This window comes from Mirounga leonina, unplaced genomic scaffold (genome assembly GCF_011800145.1).
Source record: "Mirounga leonina isolate KUSES-001 unplaced genomic scaffold, KU_Mleo_1.0 Mir_174, whole genome shotgun sequence".
In the NCBI taxonomy this organism is placed as follows: Eukaryota; Metazoa; Chordata; class Mammalia; order Carnivora; family Phocidae; genus Mirounga; species Mirounga leonina.
In genome coordinates this window covers 16,427,099-16,453,005 of record NW_023270451.1, presented here as the reverse complement: position 1 = coordinate 16,453,005, position 25,907 = coordinate 16,427,099, and positions in this window count along the sequence as shown.

Below are 25,907 nucleotides of genomic sequence, written 5' to 3'. Positions count from 1 at the left end.
TCCACTTAATTTTTCTTCCTAGCACTTGTCACTACCTACCACTACATTACAAAACTGCTGCATATTTGTTAATTATCTGCTAGATTTACTAGATTATAATCTCCATCATGGTCATGACTCTGTATACTTTTGTTCAATGTGGAGTTCATACCCTTTAGAAGTACCTGACACATGGAAAGGTGTCCATTTATATTTATAAATTGTTTGAATAAACAAGAAATTAAAATGTAAGCACTGAGATATGTCTACTTGGAGGCAGAGTGTCAGGACTGTAGGTTCAGGATTATGAATGACTCTGCTTCAGTCCCTCACGTTTCTTGGGTTGAACAATGACGGGAGATGTGACTCCCAGGAGAAGAGTGTAGGCTGAGGTCCACAAAGGGAGTCACTTCAGCACGTATCTGCTATGGGATCAGGTAATGAGGGCCTTGAGCCTTTAGGAAGACAGAAGTCCTCTGTGAGGTAGAAAGCCAGGTGGTTCTAGTGGCTGCAACCCAAGCAAGATGGCAGTGAGAACTGACAAGAGCAATCCCAAGCTGGGGTGCAGGACAGAGAGACAAGACCTGGGGAGGAGGCAAAGAAGATGTCAGACTAGTCAACTCTATGGAGATATTTGCCCTGAAAATTGCAAGGTCTTTCCCTTCTTGCAAAATAGTTTTTCTAATAACTCTGTGTACATTAACTAAGCACATTCTCTTCTAGCTTCGAAATCTAGCCCAAAATGTGTACCTTCACCTTGTCTTACTCCGTAGTCTCACTTCCCTTAGGCTCAAAGAACAAATCAAGTTCCTATATATTAAATTTTACGACTTACCAAACGAATTTTGTTTGAGAGTTTTCTTTAAAGCCCATTTGTTGGGACGCCTTGGTGGCTCAATTGGTTAAGTATCTGCCTTCAGCTCAGATCATAATCTCAGGGTCCTGGGATCAAGGCCTGCATTGGGCTCCCTGCTCAGCGGGGAGCCTGCTTCTCCCTCTCCCTCTGCCTGCCACTCCCCCTGCTTGTGCTCTCTCTCTCTCTCTCTGGCAAATAAATAAATAAAATCTTTTTTAAAAAAGCCCATTTGTTTGCAACAGAATGAGCCAAAGCAGTAGTATAACTGCCATTCTGATTCACACAGCAATGGAGAATTGGACTGCATTATGATCTCTAAACAAATATGGGTGTGGTATGGCATGCTCTGAGACATTCACGCCACACAATGGCAGGTGTTTCCCTGCCATTCTTACACACTGGACACGGGTGAAGAACCAGGTTACCAGGGGCTCAGATGAGAAAGTGTGAGGACAAATCCATGACACATGTGTCCTTATGCTATTTTCCTCAATAGATAAGTAGATAGACAGATTGATCTTCATTTTACTTAGTGTTCGGGAATCAAACTAGCTGACAACTGTATATAAAATTCATGTTTCCAAGAGCAACAAAACTATTAAAATATACCCTTAGAGCCTGAAAATAGGTACAATCTGTTCAAGAGAAAAATAGATCAAAAGCCTCAAAACTGTACTACTCTTTGATCTAGTGTTTTTATTTTTGGGAAATTAGACTAAGACAATCATCATAGATGTGCAGAAAAATTCAGTTACAAAGATGTCGGCATTGTATATAATTGTAATCATGACAATTTGGAAGTGACATAGATGTCTAACAGCAAGGGCTAAGTAAAGCATGCCATGAAGAGCCATGCAGGGAGATAGGATGAAGCCATTAACATGGTATTTAGATACTGAGAGGTTTTAAAAAGTAACTACAACATCGTTTTAAGGTTAAAATACATTATTATTTAAAAATAAAATAATTTTAATATACTCTAATGGCAATTTAGTTAAAAATAAATATGCATTTTTACTCAAAAGGTTCTGGAGGGAAATACACCAAACATTATTAGTAGTTGTCCCTAACTATTTGAATTATACACAATTTTTATTTCTTGCTTTTTATATCCTTACTCCAAAAATCAGCTCTAATGAATGGATATTGCCCTTCAAATAAAAAAAAATGCTACCTATTTTTAAACTGTATGATAAAGAAAACACACTTTACGTGCATCAGAAGATTGGAAAGAAACGCAGCTCTTCGTTGCAAAGGCAGAGAATAATTTGTGTGTTACCTCTTAGAGATATAGTCCTATCTTGCCACCTTGAAATGATAATAAATAACAAGCACTCTTACAATGAAGCAGTGTCAGAGTGCTACAATGGAAGCCAAAGTAATATTAATAGTCTCAAAGTCGTATGTCAAGCAAATGCAAAAGTTCCCCAGAGAGAAATGCTGGTAGAATAAATAATCAAGAATAGTAGACTATACTTCCAGTAAATAGTGCTCTTTTGTGAGGTGGCATAAACAGAGGAAGTTTTAACAGCATTTAAGATATTAATCACTATACTAATTTTTGATGCATGGTGATAAGTATGTCAAGAGTGATGTTATTAAATTCATACAGTCACTACATAAAGAGTCTGTGAAAAGAAACATTTGGGAAATTTGGATCCACGTAACCACATTTAGAATTTATTTGTGTTAAAGCATTTATAAAATCATTGTATCTGCAAGTTTACGAATATATTAATTCTTCAAATGTAACTTCCTTTCTTAAATTTCTCCTTATCCCACCCGAGCTTACATACTCCCTGATACACACACACGCGTGCACGCACACACACACACACAGACACACACACACTCATTCTCATCCTATTGCCATGATAATCGAAAACAACTCGCATTTCTTTGCAGTTTTACCTGGCAAATTTTCTGCTGTCTGGTTATCCAGTTACAATAGAGCCTAAGTTTTTTATTTTTGCTACCTAGGGAAAATCCAGAGGAAATTGAGTTTCTTTGATTCATAAAGCCACTGCTAAGCTTATGAGCTTCTCTTTTTCATTCAAATCACATTGACAGTAAATTGATCAAAGAAGAAAGGTGTAGGAGTCAAGTTCCATAGAAATAGTCACCTTTTCCTCCCTCACTGCAGAAAAGGAATTGATCAACTCTGCACTTTCATTCCAGCCTAGGAGGACAAATTTTTCTCTATCTAACAATTTAGGAAGGGATTCTCACTGCCTTGCTGGGGGAGAACAAAGAGCATGTATGACATTCTGATCTGGGGGAATCAGGAAGTTATGTCAGCAGAGCAGAGAACATTCTAAACTGTGAGCTTTTCAAGGCGGGGAGCACTGTGGGATTGTCCAAATGGGCACAGTCTGGGCTTTACGCTATTTCTTGTCCAGTGTCACTTAACGGCTCACAATCCCTAAAGAGAAGGCCTCAGGAAAAAGACTTCACTGTAGGTAAAAATTAAATACAGAGCGTTGTGGTTTGGGTTCCCCAGGAAGTAGATCCTGAGGTAAGGATTTGAGTGAACATTTACTTGGGAGGTTCAGGAAACTCCAGTAGCAGAGTAGAAGAAAGATACAGGGAGGGGAAGGCAACAGAGGGCAAGTTGTTAAGCAAGTGCATTGGTTAGTTTGTGCCACATAACAAACCATTCCAATGCTTACTGACTTTAAAATGGAACGCGTGTAGTTTCTCACACTTCTGTGAATCATCCAGATGGTTCTTGTTGTCTGGGTGAGCTCAACTGATTGCTACATTCAGCGGGCTACTCTACTGGGGCTAGATGCCTTCAGTGCTCAGACACACTTCTAAAGGTTGGCCTAGGGAGCTCTCACTGGATAAGCTCATTTCTAAGTCACCTCTCATCTCCAAGAGGTGAGCCTGGGCTCCTTTAGGCAGTAGCCTCAAGTTCCAAATGCAGCAGGAAAACGAGTCCCAGCAAGCAAGCACTTTTCAAGCTTCTGATTGTGTCACGTTTGCTAATTTCCGGGTGGCCAAAGCAAGTTCACACAGCCACTAGATTCAGGGTTGGAGAAATGGATTCCACTTTTTGATGGGAGATCGGCAGTGTCACATGACAGGGGAGAGGAGGATTTGTGCTTATTTTACAACTCACCACCACCAGCAGCCATACTGGGAGGTTGGCATTTAATCCAGCGAGGAATTTCTGAATTAACCTATGCTTCAGAATTAATGCGTCCTATGCAAGGTCACACAGAGGAAACTGGGGTACTTATATGCCAAATCCTCTAGGTCATTGGAGGCCCCCTGCAGGGTTGGTAATACCAGGGCAGCTATAACGGCTTAGTGTGCCTCAGACAAACTGATCCAGATACTGGCAGTCATGACCCTTCTGTCACGCCCAGAAGGAACGAGCTCTCGGGAGAATATGAGACCCTGTCTGTGAATGCTACATACAGCACATATTTACCATTCAAAGTGATCTGAAGCATCCAAGGTGAACAGCTTCAATCAGTTTGTTTCTAATTCCGACTCTGCTGTGTGTGAGGTTTCTGTTGCTGTTGTTGTTTGAATTCCTGAGACAATACAATGCCTGACAAGTGGCAAGTAACAGCCCTTATCTGATTTCTGGGTAAAACACTGGCATAGTTGTTTTCTGGGCCCCATTAGGCAGCCATTTACCAATTGGAAATGTCTGAGAATTTGAAATCAAAGTCAACTTGTTCAATGAACACTAAAGTGTTCGAAGATACCATTCCTCTTCACACAGAGAGGAATGAACTATAAGCTAGCCTAGTCTTAGCATCACACTGCATCTTTGCAGTGAATAAGGATCAAGTCACTGGCAAATATTTTCTGAAATGGAATTGTCAGAGAAGAGTAGTGATAACATTACTTCAGTCACTTTGAATGAGGTGTTGCCAAAGACTCAAATCCACAATGTGATACTAAAAACATTACATTTTTGGTTAACAAAATATTTGTTTCATATAGTGAGAGGTAGTACTATGTAGTGGTCAAGATCATAGACTCTGAAGTCAGATACTTGGGTTGGAATCCTGGCTGGGCCACATGTCAGCCACCAGCTCGAACAATTCTCTAAAGCTCTCAGTGCCTCCACTTTTTCATCTGTAAAATGAGGATAAGAATATTGCCCACCCCAAAGAATTGTTGTAAGAATCAATACATATAATATTCTTAGAAGAATATGGGACAATATGATAAATGTTAACTAATTTAGTAGTGAATTACCATTTCTATATACTGACTAGTGCTCTATTGGCTCAAGTTATCAAGAATTAATTGAAAACAGAAGAAAGCTGGAAACAGTTTACAGATTTGATTTAATTGTACCTAGATGTTAGTTAATACCTTGAGGAAATCAGACTCTAAAATCAGAAGCAAGCAGTTGTGACTCCAGTTGATTCAAACTTTTCTCAATGACGTCTTTGTTTTTAAGTCTTTTTTAAAATTATTTATTTATCTGAAAAAGAAAGAGAGAGAGCACAAGCTTGGGGGACAGGCAGAGGGAGAAGCAGACTCCTCACTGAGCAGGGAGCCCATCAACAGGACTCGATCCCAGGACCCTGAGATCATGACCTGAGCTGAAGGCAGACGCTTAACCAACTGAGCCACCCAGGTGCCCCTCAATAACTTCTTGGTAAGCAATGAATTGTCCGTTGTACACAGACACCCATTTACAATACCCAGGTCCACACCACACACACATATATAAACAAATGTATTTGCACATACACACCTAAAAAGTGTTTCATGAAGTAGCACTCGTTGTGATATTCTCTACTTTCTTTTATTTCAGTTTATTAAAATGTTGATAGTGGGCGCCTGGGTGGCTCAGTTGGTTAAGCGACTGCCTTCGGCTCAGGTCATGATCCTGGAGTCCTGGGATCGAGTCCCGCATCGGGCTCCCTGCTCAGCAGGGAGTCTGCTTCTCCCTCTGACCCTCCTCCCTCTCGTGCTCTCTGTCTCTCATTCTCTCTGTCTCAAATAAATAAATAAAATCTTTAAAAAAAAAATGTTGATAGTAATCTATCATTGATTTTGCCATCATTAATGGGTCATGACCTCATATCTAAAAAAATTCTATATAACCAATCCTTTCAATGAGATAATTACATGCGAAAAATGTGTTCTCTTCCCATTTCTGGCTACTCTTCAGCCCAGTCCTGCACCGTAGTACTAGGGTTAAGCTCTCCTTAGTACAAAGGGAAACAGAGACTCTTAAAGACTTTCTCAAAGATTCCCAACTAGGCCAGACTACCTCGATCTCTGACCCTGTCATCAGCTACTGTCCCTTCTCAGCACTTTCTCAAACATGCAGGATGTGAGAAATGAAGGCTTCTGCCTGGGAAAATAAAGACAACTCTATGATCTAAAGTTCTTCTGCCTATTGTGGACGTGGGAGACATGAGGTTGTAGCAAGAAGGGGTCATTAAACCTCTGGAGAGCTGTGAAGAGCCTCTTTCCAGCCCTAGAATAGAAATTATGACCGCTGCCCTATCATCCAATTTGTGACCAAACAAAAACACAGTACAGCATCTAATCTAATCCTTGGCAATTAGACACATAACAAGATTTTAGGAATGGAAATTCTGTGGCAACAAGGTCAGGTTGAGTATATTTTTATTTTTATTTTTAAGATTTTTTATTTATTTATTTGACAGAGAGAGACACAGCAAGAGAAGGAACACAAGCAGGGGGAGTGGAAAAGGGAGAAGGAGACTCCCCGCGGCACAGGGAGCCAGATGCAGGGCTAGATCCCAGAACCCTGGGATCATGACCTGAGCCGAAGGCAGAAGCTTAACGACTGAGCCACCCAGGCGCCCCAGGTTGAGTATATTTTTAGATAAATGGTGCTTATCTCCTACCACAAAAATCACATAAACCACAGTCCACTTGGTTTTTCCTCTTTTTCTACTCGTGCCAACTGCACATCATTAAATTCTACTTTTAGTCGTGATTCACATTTCTTATAAAGTCGTTCTACTCCTTGATTTCTACACCTGGTAGGTTGAACTAGAGATGTGAGAATTTCACCACATGAAGCAGTATCAAATAACAGTTCTAGAGATAGATGGAGGTGATTATGATGGCACAACCATGGGAGCATACTTAATGCCACTAACCGGTACACTTCAAAATGATTAAGATGGCAAATTTTATGTTATGTGTATTTTACCTCAAATAAAAAAATAATTTTAAAAAGTATTACATAAAAAAAGGATTACATAGAAGTTTTTTTGAATTCAGGTTATATATTTAGACCCTCCTCCTACCTCACCCCCTCATTACTAAAAAAAAAAAGAAAAAAACACAAGCAAGTGTTACATTTTAGTTTGTTAGTCAAGAAATATTTAGTTAGCTATTTAAATCTTTAAATCTAAATGTCATCCGTCACCACTTGCTAATGTTTGTGGTTGTGCAGAATAACCAGAGGAAATGGAAATACCCCTCTTGATCTCACTCACTCAAAAGTTTCCACACATCCAACCACCCCATCACTGAAAAAGTTCTTCATAATAAACATGTATCCATAAAAGACTGATATTTTTGCTGATGCCAGAATTGACATATTAACTTAATCTTTGTGTCAAAACCTACTGACTCACTCAAACTGAGCAGTCAAAAGGAATAAAGATATATTCAAAGAATTGTATAAATATGCTAGTCCAAAAAATATGAAAATGGAGGACTTATTTAAAGTTTCTGCTTGGCTACACCTTGAAAAATCAAGAAAACAAGGACATTTTATTTGGATGCCTCTATTAAATGAGAAGAAAACCAGGGGAGCAGTTCATTGAACATGTGTTTCTCATTGACCTTGTGAGGCATCCGTCCAGCATCTTTAACAAAAGAACACTGTGAATAAGTATACTCTCTCACTGTTGAATTTTGATGGCCTTATAAGCCACTAAAGCTTCACCTTCCTGGTTAATGTATCATCAGAATCTGTTTCTAGTCATTTTGTGGATAGCTTTGTTGTAGCTTCCAATTATAGTAGTATATACACTTCTCTCTCATGCTCACCTTATTACCCAAACCAAACATTCTACTTACTAAGAGCAATCTTATTTCATGTCAGATTCATTTTCAAAATCTTTTAAGTTTAGCTTTTTATCACAACCCTTGAATAATGCATTTAATATCTCAGTCCTAATTCTGATCTTGAAATCTACCTCATTCAAACAGCTTTGTAGCACTCTCATGCCCTACCCTCCCACCATCCCTCCCCCCCCAATTTTCCAACATAATTGATTATACAGGAAATACAGTATGACCGAAACACTCTTCAATTTTAAGGCTAACTATGCAAACGCCTGTTTTTCAATAAACAAGCCTGCTTAAGCTAAAGTCATAAAGTAAAGCATATTTTGTGGCACTGTCCTAATCTAGAACTAAAAAGAAGTTTTAAACATAAACAGCAAGTCCAAGTTTCAGGTCAAAAAATCTATTGTTCTGTATTCTATTTTGTAGTACACGACCTATCCTGTAGTACATAATCAAAGAGTTGAAGAGGGGTAGTCAAATGTATCTAGAATTTCAAGAACAAACAATACAGATAGCTCTGGCAAGATCACGTTTCGTACAACTACCAAAGACCAAATTATATCAACAGCAAGACTTTTTTTTAATTGCCCAAAGAGATTCTGAAATTAACATAATGATCAAAAGATGAAGATTTATACAGACAGGCACACTTTGCAGTACAAACCTCTCTATAAATAAGGAGATCTCAACCTTGAAGCCTTGAAGTCCTAAATCTATAAACAAGAAAGTGTTGCTCACTCAAAATGTAACTGGCATTTTATTTGCACTAAACAAAGAACTATCACATAGTGAAGAGGGGTAAAAGATAGCAAACACATTTCATACACTGGCCAACTCACATTTCTTTAATCTTTGGATACTTCTCCTGAAATCTTTAAGGCCCACATCCAGGAAACTCTTTCAAATGACTCATGTATATCAAACTCTTATTATCACAGTCTAGCTGGCTTAATCTATGACTTCCAAGAACTATTACTTTTTCAATGCCCAACCCTAGCCTTATTATTAACCTCCTCCACTCAACTCAAGAATAAGAAAAGACATGGGATCGGGAAAGTAAAAAGAGGAAAGCAGCAAGGAAACAAGGGGGAAACATGAGGAATCAATGGAAGGAAAAAAACAAGTAAAATCATGATTACAATAGGGCAAAATACCTCATTCCATTATTTTCCTTTTCCCCAGTTTACTAAATTCAGTAGAAAACTTTTCTATATTAATAATGTTTGCTGAGCACCTATTATAAGCCAGGCACTGTTCTAAGCACTTTACAAATATTATCTCATTTAATACAATTCAATGAGATAGATACTATTAATGTTCCATTTTACAGACAAAAAAGCCAAGGCACAGGGACCCAGATCACAGAGCTAGTACGTACCAGATCCAGGATTCAACCCAAGCAATCTAGTTCTGGAGACCATATTTTTACCTAGTAAGTTATGTGCAAAAGAACATGTTACTGCATCTACTTGTGGGTTCCATGTAATTCTGATATGGGAAACAAAGGCAGAAGAAAAAATATTAAATTTCCTTACTACCTACAGCCCACTGACAAATCCTTGAAACAGGCAGAGTGAGGTTACTCTAGGAACTCATCTGCCTCAATATTAATACTTTGCTAAGGGCAAAAGGCAAAATTCTAGCCCTACCCCCAGGATCCTGTAAGTCTACTTTAACATATAACAATTCCTTTGGAAACTTCCTTTATCTCTACCCCCCAAGATACATGCTGGCAATCATCCTCCAAGTATATGACCCACCGATATATAGCTGAAGAGTCTCATAACTGAGTTTTTACTAAAACAGTAATAAATGACCTTTTCCTAACAATAGCTAGCCCCCTCAGGATCCTGGAAACCTTGTTTCCAAAAATACCTGGGAGGCTTACACTATCCCTAACCCCCTCCTAACTTGAAAGACTATAATGGGCCCAGAGCAGCTCTTTCTGCCTGTCCCCTTGCTTTAATAAAACCACCTTTTTGCACCAAAGACTTCTCAAGAATTCTTTCTTGGTCATTGGCTTTGAACTCTAACATCTTCCCTACATCAATACTACTTTGTAATACTACAAACTAGGGGGGAGAGAGACCCTAGGGATCCATTCCTTCAATAAGCATTTATCATGAACAGACTCTAGCTTTAACTTCTTGAAAGGAACACAAAAATGAACAAATCAGATTTCTAGCCTTAGATAAACTCAGTCTAGTGGAGGATATATTATTACAACACAATGAAAACCGTGCTTATAGAGCTTTGTCCAAACTGCTACTGGGGACACGGAATGGAATGACTAACTTCTTGGACAGTGAGGGGAACATATCAAAGAGAGGTGATACAAAATCTAAGTCAGTTAGTTAGTTAGTTAGTAGGTAGGCTCCACACTGGGCATGGAGCCCAACATGGGGCTTGAACTCACAACCCTGAGTTCAGACCTGAGCTGAAACCAAGAGTTAGACATTCAACCAACTGAGCCACCCAGGCACCCCCCATAATCTAAGTTTTTTAAAAGACAAACAGGAGTTTCCAGAAATAGGATGGAAGAAGTAAGTAGGTACCCATGTTTTCAATAATAATGAAGATTCATTTATTAATTTAAAAAAAATGTTTTGGTGCACATAGCCCACACATGTGGGCTAAGTCCACAGAAGACATAAGAATAAATAAATTACAATTTCTTCTTTCAATAAATGTATCATCTAAAAGGGGAGATAACACACAAATGAATATTACAAGGCTATATGGGTTTTTTTGAATGCTCTAGGATTTGTAGGATATGCCCTTTAGATGATCTAAGAGCTTCTTAGAATGAATCCAAGAATTCTGGGAAACTGATGCCTATTCTGCTTCTATAAGCCTGAGTTCAGGAATGTGGCTGGATCAGCTGAACTATCCTCAAGCGTCTGAGGGTAATGGATAAGACTGCATATACTGTTTCAATCACATTTTGCACTCTATAATTTTGAGACTGATGACCTGGAGCAAGTAAGGAAGTATCAGCATGTATCCAGACTAGACAATGTGTAGGCCCTCTCCAGCTTTATGCATAAACACTGGGCATGGAAAGGGACAACTCACACTTCTAGAAAGACTTGCAATCTGCACTCACAATTACATAATCCCTGGTTAGAGGAGGGCACTAGGAAACTTGTATCTTTGTACTAGATGCTGCTACTGATCTTGCCATCATTTATCCTGACTGCATTCCTAAGTGAAATGTGTTTGATTTACTCAAAAAAATGTCTCTGTCTTGTCTTTCCATCAATCCAAGCCTGCTAATGAAATTTTCCAGTATGACAGTTGACCAAGAAGTTGAACAAATTACACAGGAATTCAGAAGAGAAGGCAACTATTGATTAAAAAACCAAACAGTTCGGAGCGCCTGGGTGGCTCAGTCGTTAAGCGTCTGCCTTCGGCTCAGGTCATGATCCTAGGGTCCTGGGATCGAGCCCCGCATCGGGCTCTCTGCTCGGTGGGAAGCCTGCTTCACTCTCTTCCATTCCCCCCTGCTTGTGTTCCCTCTCTCGCTGTCTCTCTCTCTCTGTCAAAATAAATAAATAAAATCTTCAAAAAAAAAAAAAAAACAGTTCTTGGGAGAAGTAGCATTGAAATTATGACTAACTGAATCAATCATCAAATAATCAAGATTTATGTCTGACTTACCCCCTTACTGATTGATATATTCACTCAATAAATAAGTTAATGTAGTAAAGAAAATAGTAGAGTCTAGCCTTGCTGGCCATGGATACTTCCTGCCCTTTACAAGGACTAATTTTACAGTTTATTTATAAAGAGAATGTTTTTAATTCCCTTATTCCCATGTTCTTACAGGTATTTACGATACTAACCAAGTATGTTAACAATAACAATAAACATCTATTGCATAGTTCCTTATAATTTATATGGTATTTTCTGAGAGTATTGTCTCATTTGATTACCTCAGTAGCCCTGTGAAATATTAGTTAAGTTTAGTGACTTGTTTCTTAAATTCCACATATGAGTGAAATCATATGATAATTGTCTTTCTCTGAGTTATTTCACTTAGCTTAATACCTTCTAGTTCCATCCACATCGTTGAGCATAGGAGAAGGGAGGGAAAAATAAAACAATTCAAAATCAGAGAGGGAGACAAACCATAAGAGACTCTTAATCATAGGAAACAAACTGAAGCTTGCTGGAGGGGTGTGGGTTGGGAGATGGGGTAACTGGGTGATGGGCATTAAGGAAGGCAGGTGATATAATGAGCACTAGGTGTTATACTGATGAATCACTGACCTCTACCTCTGAAACTAATAATACACTATCTATTAATTAATTGAATTTAAAGAAATTTTTTTTATTTTTTTATTATTTTTTTTATTTTTTTTTTTTTTTTAAAGATTTTATTTATTTGACAGAGAGAAACATAGCGAGAGAGGGAACACAAGCAGGGGGAGTAGGAGAGGGAGAAGCAGGCTTCCCGCCGAGCAGGGTGTCGGATGCGGGGCTCGATCCCAGGACCCTGGGACCATGACCTGAGCTGAAGGCAGATGCTTAACGACTGAGCCACCCAGGCGCCCAAGAAAAATTTTTTTTAAAGTTTAGTGACTTGCCCCAGGCCACACAGCTAGTAAGTAGACAGGCAGCTTGTCTCTGTTATCCCACCATTGAGTCCTAGTTCCTGACTTTGGGAACTCTTGAATCATTAACTCATGAATCATTAACCTCCTCTCCTTTCTCTGAAAATTGCCCCTCCTCTCTTATTCTGGTAGGTATACCCAGCCATGGGCAGCCATGTTGTACCATATAACATCTCCACTCAGGCCCTAGTTAATTGGACCTCAGGTATACACTGCACCGAGCCAGAAAATCAGATTCTCTAAAGGAAGACTTTGGGAAATGAAACCAAGATACAGAGAGTTTGTGTCTCCATCTGTCAGAAAATAAAGTATGTAAATTTAGGAGCTATGAGGGGCCATGTTCCACTTTGAGAACAAATGTCAGATGAGTCTACAAAGAGAGGGATGAAATAGAAGCACAAAGAGAATCAAGGAACAGACACAAAGAGAGTAGCCAGTGGTTCTGCCGTCCCTGTTCCAGTGCTATGAGACCTACCTGTATTCTTAGCGCTGTATCCCACTTCCTTTCATCTAATTTGAGTTGGTTTCCATTACTTAAAACCAGGGTCTTAAATAGTAATATTGCAGAATCTGCAGAAGGCCAATTAATATCCCATTCACTAGGATATAGTGGCCAAAAGAAAGAAAAGGAAGGAAGAAAAAGGAGAATGGGAAGACAGCAGGGAGGCAGGAAAGAAGGAGAAACAGGGGCAAAGGGGGGAGGAAGGGGAAGAGAAAGGAGAAAGGGAGGAACAGATGGAGGGAGGGATAAGAGGAGAGGTTATTTTCCATATGTGCTATCTATAGCCACAATCCCTCAAGCCTCCCATTCTGTTCCATGGTAGGAAAGGGAACAGATTCGTGGCCTGGGTCTGCAGCTATGTGCATGTGCCCAAGAACAATGAAGTTGGTGGGAAACAAACAAACAAACATTTCCAGACTAATCATAACAGTGCTTTGGGAAAATGAACCTGGTGAATGGGTTTGGGAGTGGAGGATGGAAGCTGGGGGCATAGATAAGAGAGATCAGTTGGAAATGGAGAATGAACCCTAACAAAGAAAAGCCTGTACAAATAGAAAGGGGAAGATGGTACGGAAAATGCTAAGAAAGAAGACTGGATGACCCTTAGCAACCAAATGGCTGTGCAGGATAATGGAGGAAAGCAGGAGTCAAAGGTAACTGTCCCAGGTCTGGGGCCTGAGTGACTTCAAGAGTTAAGACCAGTAACTCCATCTGCAAGCAGGAGGAGCACTAGTTTAAAGGGCCGAAGCTCATGCATACACAAGGTGTCTGCCTGGCCCTCATGGGGACATCTACCAGTCCAGGAGAAAAGACAATCCAGCAGCCACAGATATGGGAGTTGCTCATCAGGGCTCACAGTTGACACGAGCTCATTTAGGCAGAGCTTTACAGGGAGAGAGAAAGAAGGACAAGCAAAGCCTGGGGGAGGAGCCACATTTGGGAATGGACAGATGGTGAAAATATGACTAAAAAACCCCAGAGAAAGCAAAGGAAATCAGGATAGCACAGTGCCAGGGACACTAAGGGAGAAGAAAGAGTGCAGTAGGGGGCAGCCCGCAGTTTTAAACACCTCAGAGAGGTTAGCAAAAAAATTGAGAATTTGAGACTAGCCATCAAAATTCACCTTAAGAAGTCACTGAGCACTTTCAGTTGCTTGATGAGAGAGAATATCAAATGACAAAGTGACAAAGGTCCCAGGGGTAAGTAGGTAGGAGCATGTAAGGAGAATGAGATCTGCCAAGTGTGTCTGGGGAGGAAGAGAAGCAGAGAAGAGAGGCCTGATCACAAGTGTTTCCTCTTCTCTTTTGTTGTGTTTGGATGGTGGGTTTGGGGTATCATGTTGTCACTGTTTTGAATATTGAACAACCTGACTGTAGGGAGTGGGGAAGGGATCAGTGACCCCAGAGACTGAAAATGCATAAAAGGGTGTAAAATTGGTAGGAATAAGATCCTGGAAGGGACAAAGAGCATGAGGGTTCCTAAGGAGGAAAATCTGATTTGGAGAGGGAGACAGTTAAGCGAGCATGAGGTCTTCCATCCTCTGAAAAATCACAGGAGAGGCCTCCCGAGAGAAAGGACAAGGCCAGCATGTGAAATCACAGTCCACAGCACAGGCCTAGTAGTCAGCCTGGAACAAATGCTCGTCGAATGAATAAATGATTCTGCTACTCCAATATGGATGCATGACTGGAGCCACAGATGTGTTTGTCGCTGAAGGTTCTTAAAATTTAGTTCAGAGAACAGAGAGTGTTCTATAACCAGGGGCCCTAAAGAGAGCCAGAAATAACAATAAGTTCCACTTGCCTTGAACATCAGAGAAGGGAAATGCAATTATGTGTCATACCCAAGTTAATTCAGCCACACCCGTATACTCGGAAGCCACAGCATCAGCAGAATAATTTGCCATTATGAAAGGCAAAGTACTATAAACAGAGAGCATTTTCATTTCTGTAAAGGAAACTCCATGACACCCTTCCACGTGGCCTGCCTCTAATGTCCCCTTTTTCCCATGAAATGACTTAATGCCCTCCAGCACCAACATTCTGAGGGCAGCGTGCACCCCGTTTCCAGTGACCAGGCAAAGAAGGAAGGTCAGTACATGACCAAGGCAGAGCAAAGATGATCACGCATTCAGAATCAAAACTGAGAGCCGCAAATGACTAATGATCATAACCGAGTGTACCTTTCAGCAGAAAACAGAACAAAACATGCTCAGTGTGATGGGGAAAAAAAAAAAAAATCTGGTATGCAAGATGTAAATAAAATGTAAAGTAACTAAAAAGAAAAAGAGCTTAGTCATTTTTGGAAAACTGGAATGTTACTTACTGCCATTTATCGATGCCCTTGAAGGGAACTGTGCTAAATAACCTAGGTCTGCAGAAGCAAATGATTTAGGGGCCTCAGACCCTTGTTGTCTTTCTAAGAGCTAATGCAAGGGTTCTTAAATTTCCTGTGCCATCGACCTCTTTGGCATTCTGGTGAAGCCCATGGGCTCCTTCTCAGAATAAAATTGATAAATGTGTAAGTAAGTTTACAAAAGCAACCGAAATTGAATTATAATTGAGTTTCAGTTTGTGTTTCATAAAAAATAGAGAATTTTTGCTCCGAACCTGAATTCACAGACTCCAGGTTAAGAACATTTGGTTGTCCCTTTTATAAATAGAACACATATAATTGGTGTTCACCAACTGCAATTATTACCAAAATAAACACAAGCTTTTACCTTCTAGAACTATTTGGACGTCAGTGAGTGATCAGACAGCAAAGACCCAGAACTGTGACTGCAGCCGGCACAGGAAAGATTAAAGTCCACGGATGCAGAGAATCTCTGATACACTCTGACAAGCAACATCCAAGAAATTCACTTTACTGCTAAACTGGCTCCTGGAAGGGCCCTGAAGAAAGATGAGCACAGTGGTGTTCCTTCAAGTATTCCAGCCTCACATGATTTACTCTCTGTGTCCCGAAAACCCATAATGGGCATATGACAATCTTAACTATCCAAGATCATGTTGCTAAGTATATTTCTCTCTGCAATATTTTGATTAAAATTCTACTAGAAGAAAGATTCATTTCACCAAAATTCTAAGTTAGGCATTGTTCATTAAAATATTTTAAAATGCATGATAATTGTAGTGTTTATAATAATATACATGAAATACTTACAAAGCAAAGCCACAGAAGTACAGATTTCTTTTTATTTACTTGGTTGGTTGATTGTTGTTGGTATTGGGTTGTCTTTATCGCAAAGGTTAGGAGCAACCGCCTTAACTAATAAGGTATCCCAGCAAAAGTGGGCAACTGATGATCTATGAGACAGGAAATAACCATAAAAGAAGCAATAATCAGTAATAGGTGAGGATCTTCATGGCATTACTCAAGCCAAGAATTTGTTATTTTCCCACCTAAAACCAAGTGTATTAATTTCCTAGAGCTGCCATGACAAGTTACCATAGGACTGGTGGCATAAAACAACAAAAATTTATTATCTCACAGTTCTGGAGGCCAGAAGGTGAAAATCAAGGTTTCAATAGGGGCAGTTCCCTCTGGAAGCTCTGAGGAAGAATCTGTTCCAGGTCTTTCTCGCAGCAACCCTTGGCATCCCTTCACTTGGGTCTGCATAACATCCCTTTGCTTGGGTCTGCTTCTGTCTTCATCTGGACTTTTTCTCTGTGTCTCAAACCATTCTCTTACAAGGATACAAGTTATTGGATTTAGAGCCCACCCTAAATCTAGGATGATCTCATCTCAAGATCCTTAACTACTTATATCTGCAAAGACCCGATTTCCAAATAAGTTCACATTCACAGGGGACTCACAGGGTTGAGGACTGGGATATATCTCTTAGGGGGACACCAATTCAACTTACTACACCAAAGAATCTTAAAATTTCATACATGCTAGCTACTGAGGCTTTTGGTAGATGATGACAGGAAATACACAAAGTATAAAGCATTTTTTTTCCTTACACACAGTCTCAGTGGATACTTCTGTATTTTTAAAAAACTGCACATCATAAATTCTTAGCACTGCAGATCTGAACAATAAACACGGGTAGTATATGTAGCTACAGAACTGAAATAGAGTTGGTGCAGACTGTGTAGTTGAAACAGAAAGTTAAGATATTTTAGGGACTTAACTTTGAGAAATTATAGACACAAACCAGAAACTCCCGGTAATCATCTCTGAAATGAGCTGTGCCCAGGCCAGTCCTGGAAGGTGTGGGCTAGTGTAGGATGGAAAAACAGGATGAAGACAGATGTCTCCTTAGTCACTGCTGCCTAAGGGTGTTCCTCGTTCTTGAAGGAAATAGGCTGAGTATCACCCACCCCGTGTTGGAGCTATGACTGAATTGTTTAAGATATGCTGTCTATATTTGTTCTCAAATTAGCACTTGGTGAGTTTTCAAAAATTTATAGTTCATCTAGTGGTATGTAGCCAACTCTGCTAAACTAAGGCTTTTATGTTTACATAAAGTCCTAAAAAAGTGGGGAAAAAGACTCTTAATGAGGTACGAAGAAAAATGGTATCTGAGCTGGGTAGACCAACTTATACTTGCATTCAGAAAAGGGAGACTGCTTGATGCCCAAATATGGAAATTCTTGTTTGGATCCAACACCCTTTATATATCCTAAGACTTTAAAAGCTAGGTGCCAAGGTATGGTGATATGGCCTTTGTCCACATATATAACTTCATGAATATTTTTCATGTCTTCAAAATAGAAAGAATACGGTCACTTAAAAACTAGAAGTATGCATTCAAAGGTGTAAATATTTTATCAATTTGTTCACCTACTTATTGATACTATATAGTCCTCGGTAGATTTACAGTTCTTAGACTTACTAAACAGATTAACCCCACCTTTCCAGAAAGGACCCAGTCTTATTCTTCTTTGGTATCTCCCGTGATGCCTAGCACAGTTCTTGGGGTATAGTGAATCCAAGATTAATGGTAGCTACAAGATTGCCTGATACTTCATACTAAATGTTTGTTCCTTCTTATGGAAATGATCACCTGCAAATGTGATGATCTGAAGGGATTTATGTTAGAGAAACACTGCTCAACATTTTTCCCACTGAAGCAACAATGAGTTGGGAAACACCTAAGTGTGCTGTTACATTCTGTGCCTTAGTCTCCTCACCTGTTGTACATGCCTCAGAGAGTTGTAGTGAGGTTTAAATAAATTAATAGTTGAAAAGTGTCCAGAAGAATGTCTGGCACATCAGAAGTTCTATATAAGCATTTTTCTTAGCACACATGTTCCCATCACTAGCCTTCCAGAAAAAGATTTGTTTGAACAAGAAAACACATTAATACATCTTTCATCCACATTGTTGGGGAACAATGTCTTCCAAATTATTGTAATTACTACCTTGAAGTAGTCAATTCAATCAATCCATCAGTCAGTATTTATTGAGCACCTACTGAATGCCAGTAACTGTTCTCCAGCAATACAGTAACACAGTAATGAAGAAGAAACGGTCCCTGGCCTTCAGCAAACTTACACTCCAGCGGGAAAAGAAACACATAAATATATCAATAAAAAGTTAGATACTTTCGGGTAATATGTACCATGAGGAAAATTAAACTATGTAATGCAACATATTGTGCCTACCTGAACGGTGGTGGATGGGAGAGCTAATCGGAGCTGAGAAGGTCATTAAAGGCAACAAGAAGACAAGCTGAGCTGAGACCAGAATAATGAGGCAGTCACTTGTAGCTCTGAGCTAAGACCTTTCCAAGCAGAAGCCGTAGTAACTACAACATGCAAACATCCCGCAATGGGAAAAAATGCTCAAGGTTAGTGTATGAAGTCATTACTTGAACGCTATCAGCTACAATCCATTGGACAGGGATGGACTGAAGACTGGGAAAAGGAAGAAGATAATTGGAGGAGTGGTCTTTATGCAGGTAGCGTGGGGTGGGATCCAGAGCATACCTGGAGAAAATGGCCTCAAGGGCAAAAAGACCCGGCAGAGTGTGTGAGGATGAATATGGTGGGCTCTTAGAACTGGAGGTAAGAAAATTAGATCATGTTGAGTTCATAACATCTGACTGAGTGGGGAAGAGAAGTGGAGATTTAAGGAGTCATTTCAGAGAGTTAGGCATTGAATATGCTTGCCAGGTACAGTAGGATGTCACTTAGTGTAATGTGCCATGTGTGGTCATGGTTTTGAAATGACTCCAGCCAGCACAACTCTGTGATTTTCTCCAGCAACACTTAGCTGCTTTGAGTGGAGGTGCAAAGTAGGCAGTTAGCTGGGGGAAACCAAGGTTGAGATTTTGCCAGATAAGGGAAATGCACAAAGAGATAGCCAAGGGAATCAAAAAGCATTTGCAAGGAAAGAGTCATAGTAGTATACAGAATCTCAGCTGGGTAAGAGAAGCGAAAAGATGGGGGGAAGCAAGAGCAAGTGACAAATAGAAAAATAAATAAGAGCAGGAATTGGAGGTCTTGATGAAGTTAGAAGCTAGCAAGAGTGGGACAGACAGGGTGAGTGGACTGGATGGACAGAGGTCATGATGAGAAAATGAGAGTTTTGAAGTGAAAGTGTGGCAATTATTAGTTATGAAAAGGTGGATATGCTTGACATGAGTGGTTTCTCGGGAAGGACGGCGGGTCAGTATAAAAGACTGACTTTATGGGACACCTGGGTGGCTCAGTCGGTTAAGCGTCTGCCTTTGGCTCAGGTCATGACCCCAGGGTCCTGGGATCGAGTCCCACATTGGGGTCCTTGCTCAGCAGGGAGCCTGCCTCTCTCTCTCTGCCTGCCACTCCCCCTGCTTATTCTCTCTCTCTCTCTCTCTCCCCTCAGCCAACAAATAAATAAAATCTTTAAAAAAAAAAACTGACTTTATGACAATCATTTGGGATAGAAGTGCCATTAAAATGGTTTTTATACCCTTCTTTGTATGATTGAAGCACATAATGTTTCTTGTCATAATAGGGCTATTAATATAAAGATTAACATACTATGACATATATGGTAATTCCCTTAGTATTTCCTGATTGTTTTGTTCCTACAATAAAGTATCCCAGACAGTCGTACTTGGAGCCCTTGAGTCTGTTTTTTAGAGTTTTCCTGTCTCTTCCTTTTTCTCTTTCAGGCATAGTAGCCTCGAACCTGAACTTCTTAGAATTCACTAAAATGTCCCTGAGTGAGGGGGTCTGTCATGAGCATGCTACGAAGGCACACACGAGTTGTGCCTTTCCACAATGTCAGCTGTATTCAATCGTAAAGCAAAGTTAAATCACAATTATAAAGCAGGTTCAGGATTCCAGACTCAATGACATCTCACCATGTGATTAAACTTGGCTTCTCACACAGCACACGGAGCAGGACAGAAGACAAACCACAAACACACAAGATAACAGAAGGGTGCAGGAAGTTAATGAACCACATGCGAAGTCAGTCTGTGGGCACGCAGCTAAGATGAGGCCTCAGTCAGGTCCGGGTCAGCTCTTGGCACTGACTGCTTCTGACGTTCAAGCAGCGAGGGATCCTGGTTCTGTTCGGAGATCCATCAGGCAGAGCCTTCGGCTGCAGTTGCCTATTTTAAGTGGCCAGACATAGAGGGGTCATGTCTGAAGTCTGACAGTTTACTACCCAAATCCTCTCCTTTGTAAAGGGATTTAATGGATCTCAGGCCCCCGCAGACCTCCTCTGGTTCTACTCATTATCAGTTCTGGGGTGTCAGCTGACACTGGTCCTGGGGATATCTCCTAGCTACAATACCTAAACTGCTTGCGTCATTGCTTGACATGAGAGACTCCATTTTGCTCTCTACAGGGTCCTAATGGCGCTACAGTTAAAGTCAATGTACTTGACTGAATCTGTTTGGGTTTCTTAGGTGTGACCTTTACTTGGCTTCCTTCCTTCCCTCTGGTCAAATAAGGTTTTATTCTTTGAAGGGGAAAAAGGGCACCAGGATCGAAAGATGTCAATCCCTCCAAAAAATAGTAAGGCTTTATTTCTAGCAAGTGGATTTTGACGAGATTTGACAAACTTCTCTATTTAAATTTCTAGTGTTTACTTAAAATATGTCTCTTGCTTTCTTCTTAAGGAACAGCCATTAAGATAGGAATGGCCCTGGATTTAAGTTCAAAGTTAAAATAGTTCTGATCTAGGGTTTTAAGTAATTCATATTTGAGTGACATAAAAAATTATAACCTACCAGTCCACTGCCTCCAAGTATGCTTTCATGTGTGGTCTTCCTCATGTATCAAATCCATTAGGTAATCACTGCTTTACAAAATGCAAGAAAGCACAAATTAAGAATATTCCAAATAGCCACTAGCCCCACCAACTCAGAGATCTACCTAAAGGGGACCAGGAGAACAAGCTATTTTGTTTTCCTCCACCACTTTTTTTTTTTTTTAATGATTCTAAATATTTTTTTACTTAGGCCATTTGAAAGCATCTGTCCAACAGCCCTTTTTCCTGCAATCGTTATATAAAAACACAGGTGACTGTTTTGACTAATCCAAACCCTTTCAGCACCTTCTGTACGGTCCCCAAATGCGAAGAGGGTAGGCTCTCCTTCGTTTTCTATAACGAATGCTGCACATCCTCCCACAGCCTGTTTACAAGTGCTAACTGCTGGGACTTAGTGAGATATCTCACTACAAAGACGCTTTCAGAAAAAAGACCCAGAACTCCATTACATTTTCACAAAATGCGACTGCAAACATAGAAGATACAGAGCTGGGAGGGAAGTAATTAAATGAAAAGGTTATAGCTGAAAAAGAAGTCTGGGGGGGGCGCGGAAAGCAGAACCCTGGGAATAGCAAGAGATAAGTAGCCAGAGGCATTGGCCTTTTCTGAATGATTTTAGCACAAAAATGTTTGGCAATCAACAGAGCCAGTTACTTGAGCTTTCCATTTCCGCTGGTGAAGAGCCGGTTTAATCACATCCATACAGTTTTTACATGAATGGTTTCAAAGATCTTCAATTTCTACATATTTCTCTATGGGTTTCTACCAACGCATCATTTTTCCTTTGAAACACTCATTCATTCATTCATTCATTCATTCATTCATTCAACAATATTTATGGAGAGCCTGCTACGTGCCAGTCACCATTCTAGGTGTTACATACACAGCAGACCACAAACAGCACAAAAATTTTTTGTCCCCATGGCTTCAGCAATCCAGGGGAAAGACAAACAATAAACATAGTAAATCATTCAATTACAATGCAGTAGAAAGTAGTGAGAGCTATGGAAACAAAGCAGAGAAAGGGGGGATGAAGGAAAGGGAGCTGGCCTGGGCATGTAGGGACATAAATTCAAATAGGCTTGCTTGACTGCTCTTTCTGAATGATCTCTAAGTTGCACTGTTAAGTGAAAAAAAGCAAGGAGTAGAATGTAACTAGTAGGCTGTCACTTGGATTTTTTAAGACTAAATAGACATGTTTTCATATGCATAGCCTGTCTATGAAAGGAATCCAATAAATCATCAACAGGGTTGCCTCCGGGAAGGAGAACTCAATGTCTGGGGGGAAATGCTTTCTTATGCACTGCTTTCAAATCTTGAATTTTGCACCTGTGCATCAATTTTTCAAATATTTTAATTAATCCTTTCAAATGAAGTTTACATAACCAAAAACAATCTACAGTAGTGAAATCAATTGTTTGGCAAATAATTTATACATATAAAACAAATCATCTGTATTTGGCATTTCCTTACCAGCATGATAAAGTTTTATAGTTATTTTTAAGGCAATTCAAGGAAGAAAAATAACTCTTAGCAAGTAATTGATCTTTATAAACAGTCAAAAGTATGCGGGGGAAAAAAATGGCCTCATACTTTCATTATTCTTGTCTTTTTTCTCCTGCGATCTGCTTTACACTCATTTCATTGCAAATTCTGTTTGAGCAGAACAATGGATTAAGCTACATTCACCCTTTTCTTTTCTTTTTTTTTTTTTTTTTTTGTCTCTTCTTCAGTATATGACAATTCAACAGTTCAACTAATCTTCCTTACTGGCATCAGGCACAGATTAGCTCGCTGTACTGGATTCACCTCTACCAATATTTCCAATACTAACAGGAGCCACCATCCACTGTTGAAACATGACTCTCCCAGCAACTTGACAATCAGCTTCTTTACCAGGAGGCTGAGATAAAGCTTATTTTCAGTTTTTGAATTACCAAAACAATATCTCCATTAATTTATCAAAACATGTATCATTTATCAAAAATTGCATTTACCAAAACATTAACTCCACTTCAATATTTCTTCATCTCTTCAGGCTTTGAAGATCTTGTTCTTTAAAAAAAAAAAAATTATTTATTTATTTGAGAGAGAGAGAGTGTTTGCGCTACTGGGGGGAGGGAGAGGGACAAGCAAACTCTGAGCTGAGCACAGAGCCCAAGGCAGGGATAGAGCCCAGGACCCTGAGATCCTGACCTGAGCCGAAATCAAGAGGTGGATGCTCAACCAACTGAGCCACCCAGGCGCCTCTGAAGATCTTGTTCTTTGATAGTATCATGGCCAAGTGACCTCCTCTGAGATCAGCAGGTGTGGCCTGGGCCACATCCAGATTTCTCTTGGGGAAATCTGCCAAAGCACCACAGATCTTGTGACTCAGAGAGTCAGAGACTCAGATAAAGTGGACAGGGATTCCTTCCCCATTTCCAAATCCCAGAAGTAACTGCCCTTTACCTCTAGTTGGTGACTTTTTTTTTTTTAAGATTTTATTTATTTATTTGACAGAAATGGCAAGAGCAGGAACACAAGCAAGGGGAGTGGGAGAGGGAGAAGCAGGCTTCCTGCCAAGGAGGGATCCCAATGCAGGGCTTGATCACAGGACTCTGGGATCATGACCTGAGCGGAAGGCAGAGGCTTAATGACTGCGCCACCCAGGCACCCCTAGTCAGTGACTTTTTAAAGTATTATTATTCACTCATCTCACACACTCAACTCTTCCACTTTTACCTTCTCTTGAATTTCTAGTGACAGAATCAGTGTCTTTAGGGCATGTTTTATTTTTAAATTCTTTATTGTCATTCCTGACATCATCGCCTAGCCCAGTCTCCAATATTGTCAGTGTCTGGCATATTTTCCCATCAGAGCTTTTTTGGGTAATGGGTGGGTGGCTAAATGTTGTTGGGTTTTGCTTCCTGTTCTTTGTTGGCAGGAATCCTAGAGATTGGTATAGTAAATAAATTCAGGTTATGAACCCGGTTTTAGCCCTTTGCAGTTTCACAGTTTGGAGGGGAGAGAAGGTGGCTCTATTAGCCCAGGAGAGTAAGAAAGAAGTAGAAAAAAAAGTTGGCTGGAACAAGAAATTAAATTTCCACATCTACCAAAAAGTAGCTGAGAAACCTCAGCCAGAGGTTATTCACTCAAGTCCCAAATCTGCTACCAAAAAAAAAAAAAAATTGTTTTTCCCCCAAACAACAAATGTCACTCTCATTCTGGCTGCACGGTGAGATGAAGCCACCTTAGGAGGCAGTCTGACTGGAGAAGCAAGACTGAGCAGGTGCCCTTCTCATCCCACCCAGTCCCACTTCCTTAGGCAGGATGGTACAGATAACAAACACACAATTACGGACCCGTGGAACTCAAAAAGCCCAGGGTGGAGAACCCTCTTCAGGTGTAGAGTTCCAACAACTTCAGAAATCTGTTCCTTCTCACTTCTTCTTCTTTTTTTTTTTTTTTAAGATTTTATTTATTTGTTAGAGAGAGAGGGAGTGGGCGAGAGAGAGTGAGCAAGGGTACAAGCAGGGGGAGCAGCAGAGGGAGAGGGAGAAGCAGGCTCCCTGCTGAGCAAGGAGCCTGATGCAGGACTCGATCCCAGGGCACTGGGATCATGACCTGAGCCGAAGGCAGTCGCTTAACCGACTGAGCCACCCAGGCGTCCCTCCTTCTCACTTCTTCACCCTCCTTTGCCTTGACTGGCTTCTTTCTCAAGCTCACTCTCTCCTCACAATGACCTAGTGTTTACCTTCTAGCAGCTCACAACCTTCTGTAAAGAACATGCTTCCTTCTGAGTTGTTCCAGGAAAGATACCTATTGGCCCAGCCTAGGTCACATGTCATCACTGAACCAATCACTGTGGACAAGACTGTGTGCTTTGATTGGCCAGGTCTAGGTCATGCATCTATTTCTGAAACTGACACCGCCCAACCCCCCCAGTGCTGTCACTTCCACCTGGACCACAGGGACTGAGATTGTGCAAGGGTGTGTTTCAAAGGAAAATAAAGATGCGATTGGCATAAAGAGAAATGGATTCTGCAAGGCTAGGACAAGAGGAAGTCAGTGGATCACCAAGGCGCCTCACTTCTGGTTCATGGGGGTCTACTTTGAGAGTGAACCCCTCCTCAAATGTTGTGCCCTAGGCTCCCCATTCATCTCACCCTAGTCCTGACCTTGGATGCTAGGCAAGCAAAAGACAAAATACTCATTATACCCATATTCAAAAATATCTCCCAGAGTGCCTGAAATCCATCCCCCCCCCCCTTAGAGATTTATTTCTTTGGATAAGCCAGACATCTCCAGGAACGCTTCAGTTTTGTTTTGTTTTTCAAAAACAGCTAGAGGGCAAATGTTTAGGTCAACAAGAGTTTCCCAAATACATGCTAACTATAGACTATTAAGTCAGTCACTTCTCGAGCCAGCCCCCTTGATAATGTGTGATACACTGTAAGGAAAGGCCTTGGGGAAGAGGGAGGAGTGGTCAAGACCTGTACAGAAAACGGCCCCTTAAGAGGAGAAAAACGACAAAGAAAAGGAGATACAAGGTTAAAGGCATACTTTCATTCAATCATTTAATACTGGCACTAGGCCTACTTCATCAATTTTCCCAAGTTCTGCCACATAGAGAAATGGAGAGAGCAGGCTGGCAAGGGAGGACATGGGAGAAGAGACTCAGGGCAGAGTAAACATGGACATTTCTAAACAGGAATGCTTG